We start from the raw sequence: 13,705 nt of genomic DNA on the forward strand, positions 1-13,705 counted from the left end.
AAACTCAAATGTCCTGGGAGCGATATTCCATCATGATTTAAAAATGATGACGTTTGTGATGATATTGTACATAAATTCAAAATAAATGTGTTTGTTTTAATACATAACAATATGCTAAATGGTCTGTACTTATATATACTCTTGATGACCATTCAAAGCGGCTTTACACTAAAGCTTTTCTATTCACCCATTCATACGGCGATCTATGTGCAGCCTGTTTTCCAATCCATTCACACACGGTCCTGACACTGACGTGAACTGTACTGAAGGGCTGCAGGTTTCAGACCCATTTTCCTTCAATACACACATTCTGGTTTCCATCACTTCAGAGGACATTACACTGACTTACATTCATTTCCTGAAGACTTACTATATCCTTTACCATACATGTCTTCACCTTAAAACAGAGGTGTCAAACTCATGGCCCTTGGGCCACATGTGGCCCCCCCGTTTAATATTTTATTATAATGAAAACATGACCTCCTCTTCCTTTAAACACAGTGAGGTGATAGAATACAGACAGAATATAATACTAAATCACTTTCTTATTGTCTAACCAATACTGAACAGCATCTGGTCTGGCCCCATCTTGCCCAGACCGGACGCTCATTGGCCCCCGGCTTGACACCTCTGCCTTAAAATGGAATCATTTACGTTATGGGGACATGATATTTGTCCCCAATAAGAAAGACAAGTCCTTATGTGTGACTGTGTAGACAGGTTTAGGTCCCACACACACACACACACACACAGAGAGAGAGAGAGAGAGCGAGAGAGGGAGGGGGGGGAGGGGGAGGGCTGCAGTGATGCTGAGCCGCTCCAGTGAGTCCAGCACGACAGGCTTGACGTTGAACTGGGAGAGGCGGGGCTTGTGGCTCGCCTTAAGTCTGCCGTGCATCACACAGAGAGCCTGTCCGTCTTTCTTCCATTCATCACCGGAACCGTGGAGCTCGTGCACCAGCACCATCCTGTTCTCCTCTCCTCCTCCGATCACCGGCACCGACCCCAAGGACACAACAGCCGAGCCGCCGGCCATCACCCGCGGTAAGAACCGCAGCCTCAGTCCTGCGTACATAACGGCTCCCGGGAAGGAAAATCACCAGCAGCCCGCTGTGACATATAGCGAAGGAGAGAGAGAGAGAGAGAGAGAGAGAGAGAGAGTGTGTGTCTGTGTGTGTCTGTGTGTGTGCGTGATAGAGAGAGAGAGAGGCTGTGAGGGCCCGCTCTCTTTATTACCGTCTCCATCAGACTGTGTGATTCATTTCTTTTTCGGGCTGGATGTTGTGTTATGCAACGTGATGTGAAGTGTGTTGGAGGCTCGGATGCTGACCTTCTTAGATTCTTCCATATCATCCTGTGTGCTCCGCTATCACGGCGATGACGTCACACACATCATCAGGCCTCCGTCCAGCGCGATAACTGTCTGAACACATTGATATAAATATACACAACATCAGGACACTGCAAGGTCATTATGCTCATCTTCACGTTACACACACACACACACACACACACACTACAACAGGATGAGGTGTAAAGTGTGACCACAGCCGTGTGACCATCTGAGACATTTCAATCCGGGCTCATCGTGACCTAAAGATCGAATATTATTTATGAAAATATGTTTTAAAAATGGGTTTAATGGGTCTCTGTCTGTAAATATACATAAGCTTAGAGAAGATGTTCCTATACACTGGTCAATCTCTGTATTAAACTATGTTGCCATTTTTAATATATATATTGTCTGCAAAAACGTTCCAATACACAGGAAACAGACACACTACTAATGTCACTAATCTTTCTTGGCCAGGACACACCTGAAACAGATATTTAATCTCAGTGTGTTTTGTCCTGGTTGAATAAAGGTTAATTTCTTTTTACTTTTGAACATGCAGGACCAAGGTGAATTAATGTCACTAAAAAAAAAATATATCACATGCGTTACAAATTGTGGTAATGTTGCAAACAAATGGTCATAATGTTACATACACATTGTGATTGTGAACATCCTCTCGTCACTGGCAGTCCGCTCAGTGGCGAGAGCACTGCACCTGAGTGTGGTCGACGAGGGTTTGACTCCCTAACTATACCACCTTTTTATTTTATTTTTTTATTTTTTCTGCCTAACCCTGTCTTTTTTGCCCTAACCCTAACCTCAGTAACACCTGTGCGTATTCATGTTGAAAAATACTGCACCAGTGTAGTAAAAACATACCTTTAGGTCGTATTCAGGGGTTGGATAAAACGACACAATGGAAACAGATGAACTCATGTAACTAACATTACAAAAAAGATAGCTGAACTTATGCAATATTAAAACAAACATGTCTGTATTCGTGAACATTTTCTAAAAGCGTGTACTAATCTTAGCAGGATACATTATTGGTACAATAGCATGCTTTTACTTGGACTGGTAGAAGAATCTCTCTCTATTTTGCTGCACTGAAAAAAAAGATTGACAAACTGAAAAATATTACTTAAGTTGGTACCACATAAATTGATTAAGTGAATTTAAACTAAAGTTATCTTTATATAATTTGTTAAATTTAGTTTGGATTAACTTAATATATTTAGGCATTAATAGTGAAGTAATATTTTTGAAGTCTAAAACATTAGAGCTCTATTCCCAACAAGAGCTCACTTGTGATACACAACTCTAATCTGACGACATGTGTGTCTACATTTTGCAGTAAAAAAACAAGAAATTATAAATCATGAGATGTTGGAATGAGTGGACAGATGTAGGCTCCCCTTTGTGGCACAAAACAAATCAATAGGACTGTGAGCTCAACAGCAGTGACATTTGAATGATTTTCCTCCTTCATGATTATTCCAATTATAGAAATTCACATTCAGATTGTCCCGTCCCTTGGAGTGACTGAGCTGGAAATGCATTATAATTGTGAATACAGAAATGCATTATATTATTAACATTCAAAATACTACTATCAAGAGGAATTCATTCATAATAATGCTGATTGTGTCAAAGAAGTGTCTTCTATTTTGTGCTTGTAAGTTTTGACAACAGGGAAGAATTAATACCGATTGGATACATCTACTGATTAGGAATGAAAATGAATCATCAACTATTTAAAAATAATTTTTAAGCGAAAATGACGACCGATAGAACCAGATTGTGACATATAATTTCTGTTTTATGTTTAATATAGAGCCACACGGTTGGTGTAGTGGTTAGCACTCTTGCCTTTGCAGCAACAAGACCCAGGTTTGAAACCCAGTTGGAACAAGGGCCTAGAGTGAATGGTTGTTTGTCTCTATATGTGTCCCTGTGATGGACTGGTGATCTGTCCAGAGTGTGACCCCGCCTTTCGCCCTATGTCAGCTGAGATTGGCACAGCACAGCGCGACCTTCATGTAGGGGATAAAGCAGTAGAAGGTGGATGGATGGATGTTTGATAGAATAAGAAAATATCTATTTGGGGTTTCGGACTGTTGATAGGACTGAGAGGCTGATCCAGACTGTGGACTGCAAACTTGTGATTTCTCTAATTTCTTTACTTGGCTGAAGTCTAGTCAGCATTGTGTGTGTGCACTGCACCAAGAACCAGCCTGACTCATGGATACTTGCTCTTAGGGCACTTTCACACAAGAGCTGTTTGATCCACTTTAAACGGACCAGAGTTTGTTTCCTTGTATAGTCCTCTTTGTTTGGGCAGGTGTAAAAGCTTATACTGAACTCTGGTGCGGACCAAACAAGGGAACAAGGGTCTGCCTGAGAACGTGAGTCTTGGTTCCCTTACAAGTGAACCCTGGGCAGCTTATTGTAACTGCATGACGTTGTCTAGGTGGTTTTGGTCCACTTACAAAGTGTACCATGAAAGTGAACCAAATTAAATGAAGGTGTGAAACATTTCATAATTCCCGTTCAATCAAACCAAGTCCCCAGTTTTCAGGTGGCCTCGTGTTTCCCTAACAGCACCACCTAAGGACTTGGATGACCATTTCGTATGTAAAATACAGTGTGTGAGTTTATCTACAGTTATATACAGTTAGATACGAATCTAAATACAGTTAAATCAACTAAAACATTGAAAAAAAGACAAAGAAAGCAAAAAAAACATATACAAAAATAACCCAAATTATAAAAAGGAAACAATAATTTTTTATAAAATGATGGGCTATGAAATTTGCGATTACGAGATCTGACCTAGAATATATATATATATATATATAATATAATATATTATAATGACTTAAGCAATCCAAATGATTTTGGCAATTTTTTTTTCACAGTCACACACCAAAACAAACATGTAATAGACCATGTAATATAGGTGAAACAAACATGTAATAGACCATGTAATATAAGTGAAACAAACATGTAATAGACCATGTAATAGAAGTGAAACGAACATGTAATAGCAGTGAAACAAGCATTTAATAGAAGTGAAACAAACATGTAACAGAACATGTAATTGAAGTGAAACAAAGATGTAATACACCATGTAATAGAAGTGAAACACATATGTAATAGACCATGTAATAGAAGTGAAACAAAGATGTAATAGCAGTGAAACAAACATATAATACGCCATGTAATAGAAGTGAAACAAATATGTAATAGACCATGTAATAGAAGTGAAACACATATGTAATATACTATGTAATAGAAGTGAAATAAACATATAATAGCCCATGTAATAGAAGTGAAACAAGCACGTAATAGAAGTGAAACAAACATGTAAATAGACCATGTAATAGAAGTGAAACAAACATGTAACCAACCATGAAAAAGAACTGAAACAAACATGTAATAGACCATGTAATAGAAGTGAAACAAACATGTAATAGCCCATGTAATAGAAGTGAAACAAACATATAATACACCATGTAATAGAAGTGAAACAAACATGTAATAGCAGTGAAACAAGCATTTAATAGAAGTGAAACAAACATGTAACAGAACATGTAATTGAAGTGAAACAAACATGTAATACACCATGTAATATAAGTGAAACAAACATGTAATAGACCATGCAAAAGAACTGAAACAAAGATGTAATAGCAGTGAAACAAACATATAATACGCCATGTAATAGAAGTGAAACAAATATGTAAAATACCATGTAATAGAAGTGAAACAAACATATAATACACCATGTAATAGAAGTGAAACAAACATGTAATAGCAGTGAAACAAACATGTAATAGCCCATGTAATAGAAGTGAAACAAACATATAATACACCATGTAATAGAAGTGAAACAACGATGTAATAGCAGTGAAACAAACATATAATACGCCATGTAATAGAAGTGAAACAAATATGTAATAGACCATGTAATAGAAGTGAAACACATATGTAATAGACCATGTAATAGAAGTGAAACAAACAAGTAATAGACTATGTAGTAGAAGTGAAACACATATGTAATAGACCATGTAATAGAAGTGAAACACATATGTAATAGACCATGTAATAGAAGTGAAACAAACAAGTAATAGACCATGTAATAGAAGTGAAACAAACATGTAATACACCATGTAATATAAGTAAAACACATATGTAATAGACCATGTAATAGAAGTGAAACACATATGTAATAGACCATGTAATAGAAGTGAAACAAATATGTAATAGACCATGTAATAGAAGTGAAACACATATTTAATAGACCATGTTATAGAAGTGAAATAAACAAGTAATAGACCATGTAATAGCAGTGAAACAAACATGTAATACACCATATAATAGAAGTGAAACAAACATGTAATAGCCCATGTAATAGAAGTGAAACACATATGTAATAGACCATGTAATAGAAGTGAAACAAACAGGTAATAGACTATGTAATAGAAGTGAAACACATATGTAATAGACCATGTAATAGAAGTGAAACAAATATGTAATAAACCATGTAATAGAAGTGAAACGCATATGTAATAGACCATGTAATAGAAGTGAAACAAACAAGTAATAGACCATGTAATAGAAGTGAAACAAACATGTAATAGACCATGTAATAGAAGTGAAACAAACATGTAATACGCCATGTAATAGAAGTGAAACACATATGTAATAGACCATGTAATAGAAATGAAACAAATAGACCATGTAATAGAAGTGAAACACATATGTAATAGACCATGTAATAGAAATGAAACAAACAAACATGTAATAGAAGTGAAACAAACATATAATACACCATTTAATAGAAGTGAAACAAGCACGTAATAGAAGTGAAACAAACATGTAATAGACCATGTAATAGAAGTGAAACAAAAATGTAATACACCATGAAAAAGAACTGAAACAAACATGTAATAGAAGTGAAACAAACAAGTAATAGACCATGTAATAGAAATAAAACAAACAAGTAATAGACCATTTAACACAAGCAAAACAAACATGTAATAGACCATGAAAAAGAACTGAAACCAATATGTAGTAGAAGTGAAACAATAATAGACTATGTAATAGAAGTGAAACAAACAGGTAATAGAAGTTAAACAAACATGTAATAGACCATGTAATAGAAGTGAAACAAACAAGTAATAGACCATGTAATAGAAGTGAAACAAATATGTAATAGACCATATAATAGAAGTGAAACAAACATGTAATAGACCAAGTAATAGAAGTGAAACAAACATGTATTACACCATGTAATAGAAGTGAAACAAACATTTAATAGACTATGAAAAAGAACAGAAACAAACATGTAATAGAACTGAAACGAACATGTAATAGACCATGTAATAGAACTGAGACAGACATGTAATAGACCATGTAATAGAAGTGAAACAAACATGTAATAGACTATGAAAAAGAACAGAAACAAAGATGTAATAGACTATGAAAAAGAACAGAAACAAACATGTAATAGACCATGTAATAGAACTGAGACAAACATGTAAAATAACTGAAACAAACATGTAATACACCATGTAATAGAACTGAAACAAACATGTAATAGACATTGTAATAGAACTGAGACAAACATGTAAAATAACTGAAACAAACATGTAATAGACCATGTAATAGAATTGAAACTAACATGTAAAAAACTGAAACTAACATGTTATAGATCGTGGGTCTGGCAATACAACTGAAAATAACAAACACTGATGATTTACTTCCCACAACAGCTGTAGAATTTACAAGGTGAGGTTTCTGTTCATTGGTTAAATTCTGTCAGTATCACTTCAGAAATGCTTCTTCCCCATCTTGAACAGCCCCTCTTCAGTTGAAGGTTTGCACCACTGTTGTCAAATCTACTGTTGAAATGTAAGTAATGCTCATCTTACAATGTTAGGAGAAAGGGTTAAGGTCTGCTCTCACACTTGTAGTTTTGTGAAATGAAGTAAATTTATTGCTCTACTATTTTATTTCTATGGTAATCACAAAGTAATAGCTTGGTCATAACATCAGAAAAAGTGTGTGGGACATAAGGGAGGATGAATTTTAACATTATAATATGATAATTACCAATTCTGATTCCCAAACATTGTATTGTGAGGGTATTTCTCTTATAGTAGTCTATATTTATTCTCATTCCCAAGCTATTACCTGGATCTTACTTTGGAAATGATGGTTTTATTTTAATATTATCTCGTTGTTACCGTTGTCATCACCAAACTGGAAGTTTCATTATATTATCATAATCCTACCACCATATTAAAACATTGTTACCATAATATGACCGTGTTGTTACATTACTGTATATTCACCGTCAACTACTAAAAAAATCAACTACTTTAATTGATAACAGATACATTCCTGTTGTAAAGTGCCTCTTGTTTTTGGTGGCATGATGAAGAGATGAACGAGTAGGCATGGACAAAATGACGTGTGTGTTAAAGGCGACATAGACCGGAAGCTGCAATTAACGCTGCGTTTGTGTGTGTGTATCTGCGTCATTACCTCGTTTATAAAACCCTAACGTTTCAGAACAAACAGTTCAGCCAGTGCTGAGAAAATAGTGTTGTATTGTTTTCCTGGGCTCTGCGAAGCGGATCGGCACTTCCCTATGCTGATGATGTCATCAGAAATCCTCACCACCGTAGCGCCTCCTGGTGCGGGCACTAGTCCGGGCACATCCGGTTGCGTACATTAAACCGCAGAAGAAGAAGAACTACTCTCGTTGTAGCTGCTGAGATGCAGAGCATCCACCGTGCCAGAGGGGGAGCTGTGTATCTGAGAGCTGGCCTACCAATTATGTCACTTGCAGGTACCTGGCCAATCACAGGACAGTGGGAAAGCTCTCGTTGGCTGGCCAACGAGTCCACGTTCGTTGGACAACACAGTCCACGTTCTGGGGGTGTGGTTTTGGTCTGAAACAGCGCGGCTGACAAGAGCGTCAGTGAGGAGATATTTTGATCGGCTCGTTTGCAGCGATTAGGAGGTTTTTAACCGTGTTAAACTAGTTAATATATGTAAGTAGACCTCCATAACTAACATATATGTGTGATACTAGCATTGGATGTCACCTTTAAGAAGTGCAGGTCAGAGAGAAAGGGGAAGTCCATTGCTCCCTGGGCGCTGCTCAGTGGCTGCCTGCTGTGACAAATTCTAGGAAGGTTTCTAGTAGAGGATGGGTTAAATGCAAAGAAGGGGATTAATAAAAAAGTACAGAAAAAGTGTGCTTTAGGTATGACCCGAAACACTCGCTGACGCTGTTGTCAGAACAGCACATCACCTGCGTCGTCTCTCTCTCTCGTCTCTGTGACGATATTTCTGCTCAGCTGTGATGCGTTCACTGATGCTTGTAAAATCCGCTCACTCTTGCTCTCTTTTCACAGCATTCGCCCTATATGTCAAAAACAATTCCCCCGCAGAATTAATGTTGTCGTAAAGTAGTAAAGTATTTCTGATTCTGAAAAAATGTAAATGAAATGGACAAGCATAAATGTATCTCTCACTGATTATAGTGTGACATCAGTGAATCTATAGAAAGTAAAATATGATCTGCTGAAGTGTGGCCAATGCTAGCACCTGCATCGACTCTCAGTGATGATGTTGATGATCATACCTGCCATTGTATTGGTTAAGGACGTTGATGCAAAGATCCAAAAGGGAGAGCAGAAATGTGAGAGCAGAGGATTGACGTGTCCACAGATGCAGCCTGTGCACAAGCAGAAGCCGTCGCACTGAGGCAGAGAGAGACGTGCAGCTGAGTCAAGTCGCTTGTGAGCAGCTGCACAGAAAACCTGCATGTGAGCCAGACGACAGGGATTAGTTGGAGAAAGCTGCATAAATGTGAACATGAAATGTGTTCAAAAATGAAAGATCTAGCTCGTGTAAAGATATTAAATATGTAGAAATATAGAAGAGAAAAAATGCACTCAACAAATATGGTCAATTGTATTTCTATTGTTTTCTAGAGCAATCAAAGCTGCTATACACTACAGGTTTTGCCATTCACACCCATTTACAGCACATCTTCTCACAGTTAAGTGTCTTGCTAATGACATATCACCATGTGTCATTGGGGTTACAGTCCTGGAGCCGAGAGTCAAACCCACAACCTTTTATTTAAAAGACAACTCGCTCTTCCACTGAGCAGACCCGTCGCCAGACCTCAGTCTTAAGGGGGGCATATGAAATGCATGGGAGGGCACAATTATTACCCTACAGTACGTATATTTTTTATTATCCTATTCTCTATTTGCGCAGCATGTAGTCATCACAATAAACATAACCAACAGCCTACAACCAGTGCATCATTTGTAAATTACATTACATTATATGTCATTTAGCAGACACTTTTTTCCAAAGCGACTTCCAAGGGAATTGAGCACAACCTGCCAGGGGTGGCGTTGAACTTGCGACCATGGAAGTGTTTGGCACACAGTGTACCGGTCTTAACCACTGAGCCACTCCACCCTCGTAAGGTGCCGGAACGCAAAGTACACATATGACAGCGCAGGGATGAGGAGACAGGCACAGGTCCCGGAGCGCATACAGAAAACGGTGCTGAACAACAACACGCACATGCCCACTTACAATGCTGTGGGACTTATAAACCTCAATTTAAAATAATATCCATGGTATGAATGTTATGACAATAATTTACAATTATTAAATGCCCACATCACCACAGGTGGGACCATAGGTGTCCCAACCACTTTAAAATCTTTTATCAATTTATCATTAACACTCAAACTAGCGGAAATAATGTACCTACTAGAAATACCATAATTTTGACCGTTCATAATTCATTTGCATATAATTTCAATAATCAAAGTACAAAGTGAAAATAAATAGATGTCTAATGTGAATACAGGTGACATTGAATCCCCTCTTGAAATCACAGATAAAAGCCCCTTTTATTTTTTTTCATTCATAACTCAATAGAAATGAATTATTTCTTAAAACTTAAAACTGTTTAATTCATTAATGCATTAACATATGTCTATCAAATGATTTCACTTCTCTGTCGTGCACCACGACGTGTCGGGCTTTTGCGCTCATGTGGACAGAGCGCAATTCAGTTGCGAGGCGCGCGAAGAAGTTTCTTTGTGTCATCAACACATTTTTTTCATAAAGAACTGAGCATTATTTACAGCAGGTCGAGGATATTACAGAACACACTGGTCATCTGCATGTGTTTTGTCCCCGTAGACAGTGAGTCATGCCTTTTCAGCACCTGTGTGGTGAACAGCTGCATTTGCGTCTTTATGCACTCCTCTGATTTTATTGACTATGCCAACCAGGCACATATTTTTAATGTTTTAATGACAAAGAATGCAACATTAGTATTTATCAAGTAATTTATTTAATATGTATATAATACCGATATGATAATATACAATAAAAATAAAAGTAATTAGATCTGTAAAGAAAAGTAAAGAGATCCGTGCCATCTTCGGGGGCGGGCCTGGTCCCCTATGGCCGGCCCATAGTGACGGGTGTGCCACTGAGCACTGTCCGTTAATGACTAACATGCTCATCAGTTTTCCTGTCTGCAGTCCAAAGTAAATCTATAGATATTCAGATTACAGTGATGTCAACAACAACAACAAATCATCACTTTACTCTAGTGGTAGGGTAATATCGATTTGGTGATATATCTACTTCCTTCCTCATGCAATATGATAATCGATATGCCAGGGAAATATGGGTATTTTAATGAATAAATGAAGGCACTCAATAGTCCCTGCCAGTTGCACCCACAGGGCATTGTTACCTGAAATCTTTTTGGAAAATTGCACTTTGTTCTCACTCATTCATCTAATATTTGTCCTGTAATTTGTCCTCCACATGAGGGTGGTGGGGGGGGGGGGGGGGGTGCTGGTGCCAATCTCAGCTGACATAGGGTGAAAGGTTGGGTACACCCTGGACAGGTTACCAGTTCATCACAGGGACCACAACAACCATCCACTCTCAGCCCTACTGTATATAGCAGTATCTCTACAGTTTCCCCCTTTAAAACTAGTTTGAGACAACAAAGCTAAAACTTCCAGATTGGGACTGTTGCTTACTAAGCTGGATTTGACACTTACTCATATGAAAAGGTAGTTTTACATGCAAAATGATAAAACTGCAAAAAGAGACCAGTTTCAATTGGCCCGTAGCTCATATTTAGAAATGTATTGCAATGGATTGTAGTCATAATTTGAAAAAAAAGATATATATATTCTGTAGAATATAGCAAGCTATATTTTTTAGGTACTTCTCTTTGCTGACATGACCATTAAGCTCTTCATCTGCCCATAGGTATAAAAAAGGATGAAAGCCAAATTTGCTGTATGGATTAAAAATAGAAGGACGGAGTTTCTATTCTCAGACTGATGCCATTAGTGGAGCCAGTAATCAGAATCATTATATGCCCTCAGATCACTGTGGAAACATTAGCAGGAGAGGGACCTCATTAGGATATCTACTATATGTAGCTGTCACTTTGAATAAATTGGGTTACATTAGAATGACATAAAACATGTTTTAATGCAATGTATATATCGTTGTGCAGTCTTGTGTTTTACTAAGAATGTAAATAGATACATGTGACACTCGTGCGGAATGACGAACATGAGTCCAATCCTATTACGGCTCCTGCCACTCTGTCAGCTGTCTCAAAGTTCCCTTCGCTGGAAGAGCTGCCAGGTCCACTGAGGTCAATCCACAACTATGAATGGGATGCCAGTTGCTGTAGTGGAAACTTTTGAGAGGCTGTTGTCACATCTTCAGTGGCAGACTGTTATCCAGTGCAAGTGTAATTTATTCATTTTGAATAATGAAGAGCTTTGGGCTACGTTTCAAACGCAAACCCAGTGATTATGCATTATGCAGACTCTTCTTGGGTGGTGGCTGTGGTAGGACGTCCAGACCTTGGGTCATTTTCAAGGCTGTCCCTCCCCCTCTGACATTCAGCTGCACACTATTGATCACAAAGTCCTTAATTAGCTATTAAATGTGTTTATGTGCTCTGGCGTCATTCCTTCTTATTGCCTCGGGGTTAGGGTTAGAGTTGCTCAACTCGACTACAGTTGCTATGGTGTCGGACACGTCATTTTCCATTCCATTTTTACCTAATGAAAAAGCAAAAACACAGGGTAGAGTCGAGTTGAGTTGAGCCGAGTCGTGCTAGAACTGTAGAATGGAAAAGCCCCCTTAGTTAGCCTGTGAACCTTTCAGTCCACCCTCATAAGATGAGCACTTCTGTCCAGATGAATGGGAGTTCATCCTGAATGGGAATGAGACACATTCTACTACATAAGAGTGAAGGAAATTAATAATTACATCCATGGACTGTCCTCCATCTGTTTTTCCAAGTGTCAATAATACATAATCACAAGCGTGGCTAATGAATTACATATTGATTAACAGCAGCAGTAGCCGGCTGGGGTGGATGATGGACGACCACAACTTTTCTGTGGTTTAATGCTGCTTTCCATTTATATTGGAACTGGGAGTTACGTCACCGTGTTCCAGGGAGAAGTTGGGGAAAAAACATGGATGCAAATGTATCATGGGCTAGCAAACTAACAAAGAGTGTAACAACATGTCCATGGATAAAAGTCCAATAGTACCATTTGTGTGACTGATTTACTGTGGAACAAATATGACAAGTGTGCTAATAACTGTAAAATAATTAGTTTATGTATTGTGGCAGCCATCTTGGGTTCCTAACTCATGGTATGCAAGGTTGCGCTGATTTGTATGCAGCGTCCTTCATCTGAAAACAGGCGATGTCAAGCAAAACTATCAGACTTCATTGAAGGAGCATTTGTGTGTATGCAGCGGCAGAGCAAGAGTGGGCGGGGATAAGTGTTTATTGAGTGGGTTTTTTTGAGCAGTAGAATTCACTTCTCCAACCTTTTGTTGGTGCTTCTTTGTGTTTTCAATCATATTCCAACGATCGAAACACTGCTATACTGAGAAACACAGTCGTGTTGAGCTGATAGACGGCTGGAACTCATTTGATAATGGTTACACATTGCAATTTGAAGCTATTCTTTTTGTGAATCAAGTGGCATCACTTCTGCCTAAACTAAAGAACTACACCAAACACAGCAAGTTAACACTTTTGAGTTATCATTTGTGTTAATGTTAATTACATGTTAATTGTGTGAGAACTGTGAGAAAAATTTACTCTAACTAATTTTCAGTAACCAGCTTTTAAGTTACCAGGTAGTACAACCTCCTTAGATACATTCTGTCCTCTCACCCGCTTGACTTGCAAACCAACTATCTTCCATTTCTGCTTCAACATTGGTAAATTGAAGAGTCTCAATGCTGATG

At 38.0% G+C, this 13,705-nt stretch overlaps 1 protein-coding gene across 2 annotated transcripts in view; it reads left to right on the forward strand.

The window, feature by feature from the left end:
* Positions 1–899: 899 nt before the first annotated feature.
* Positions 900–13,705, forward strand: part of nat16 (N-acetyltransferase 16) — a 47,818-nt gene continuing 35,012 nt past the window's right edge. Inside the window, exon 1 of one of the 2 annotated variants that reach the window (XM_058625998.1) lies at positions 900–1,044. The gene's annotated coding sequence lies outside the window, so the exon portion shown is untranslated. The remainder of the gene's footprint in view (positions 1,045–13,705) is intronic. The other variant, XM_058625997.1, reaches the window with a different exon arrangement.

This window comes from Solea solea, chromosome 3, assembly GCF_958295425.1.
Source record: "Solea solea chromosome 3, fSolSol10.1, whole genome shotgun sequence".
In the NCBI taxonomy this organism is placed as follows: domain Eukaryota; kingdom Metazoa; phylum Chordata; class Actinopteri; order Pleuronectiformes; family Soleidae; genus Solea; species Solea solea.